This window comes from Elephantulus edwardii, unplaced genomic scaffold (assembly GCF_000299155.1).
Source record: "Elephantulus edwardii isolate Elephantulus edwardi_28Jun2011 unplaced genomic scaffold, EleEdw1.0 scaffold00111, whole genome shotgun sequence".
In the NCBI taxonomy this organism is placed as follows: domain Eukaryota; kingdom Metazoa; phylum Chordata; class Mammalia; order Macroscelidea; family Macroscelididae; genus Elephantulus; species Elephantulus edwardii.
The window spans coordinates 4,076,148-4,077,652 of record NW_006399861.1 but is presented as its reverse complement, the minus strand read 5'-3'; the positions used below and the strand labels follow the sequence as shown (position 1 = coordinate 4,077,652).

General features: G+C 43.5%; 1 pseudogene; it reads right to left on the bottom strand.

The window, feature by feature from the left end:
* Positions 1-275: 275 nt before the first annotated feature.
* On the bottom strand, positions 276-709 carry LOC102871101 (annotated as a pseudogene).
* Between the last annotated feature and the right edge of the window lie 796 nt (positions 710-1,505).

Genomic DNA, 1,505 nt, shown 5'->3' with positions numbered 1-1,505 from the left:
TCCTTAAGGAGTGCAAATTCAAACCTGTCAACACCAGAGGTAATCATTTTATGTCAAGTATGCGTAATTCCATTTAAATTCTTTTTCTGAGTATAACATATGAAAACAGTCTTTCCACAAGCAAAAAATGTGGAAACATTTAAAAAATAAGGAGTCATTTTTTAAAGTAACTGATCAGATTCCATAGTCTACTCTTGGAAACAGGATCTTTCTGGAGAGAATCCTTTCATTTGGTGGCTTTTGCATGCACTTAACTGGATCTTCTGTGTGTCGTTCTAAGAGCTCACCAAAACATAGATCATGCCGTATAGGTAGTAAAAAATGCTAGGAGATAAAAAGCTGATTGGCACCATCCTTCTTTCTGACAATATGCTAGAATATCTGCATTCATGATGGTGGTGGGGTCATAGAGTCCTGGTCCACTCATCACTGGTCTCCTCATATACCTCCAAATATGGTATGCCAAGAGGGGCATGTTGAGGCCCAGTGTAAGCCATTCGGCTTTACAGAGGAACATGACACAGAAGAACGCATGGATGAGGTACTCGGGAAGTACGAGAGGATTCAGGGTATTACATTGGTCTATAGGATTCTTGTAATCGGTCTTCAGTTCATCAAATGCTATAATGTGCCAGATGGCGAAAAAGATAAGCACGGCCGTGAGCAGCAGCACCAGCATGTAGCAGAAGGCTGCGAACGTGAACACCATGGCCAAGGAGGAGGAGCGGCGAACAGGACCGGTGGCAACGGAGAAAGGAGGTGCAGGGCCCTCTCGCAGCTACTCTTAACACCATCAATTGGAAATCAAAAGACGAATTGCATTGGGAAAATCTGCGGTCATGGACTTCTCCAGAGTGCAATAAAGCAACAATATCAGTCTAAATAGAAAGGTGCACCTAATCCAGGCTATGGTCTTCTCAGTTACTTGTTATGCTTTAGGGAGTTGGACAATGACCAAGGATGACAGAATAATAGATGCCTGCAAGTTGTGGTGATGAAGAAGAGTCTGGAACATACCATGGACTGTCAAGAAAAAATTGGCCTGTCTTGGAGAGTGTGAAACCCAATCTCTCCTTGGAGGCTAGGATTTTGAATCTCCACCTACTTACTTTGGCCAGGAGAGATCAGTCCTTGGGGAAGGACATCACCTACTTACTTTGGCCAGGAGAGATCAGTGCTTGGGGAAGGACATCATGCTCGGAAAGGTGGACAGATAGTGCAGGAGAGGAAGACCCTGGATGAGATGGATTGATAAAGTAACTGGTGTGATGGGATTGGAGTGTCAAAATTAGTGAGACTGGCTCAGGACAGGGAAGGGTTCAGAGCTACTGTACATAGGGTCATTATACATTGCAGACAACTCAGTGGCACATAGCAATAACAACTATTGTGACAAGTTTGGAAGCAGAAATGGCATCTACTTCCTAAACAATATGCCTCCAGAAACTCTATGAACTTCGATAAATGTCGATAGTTGTAGAGGGACTTCAGGCCTTTTGTTTATA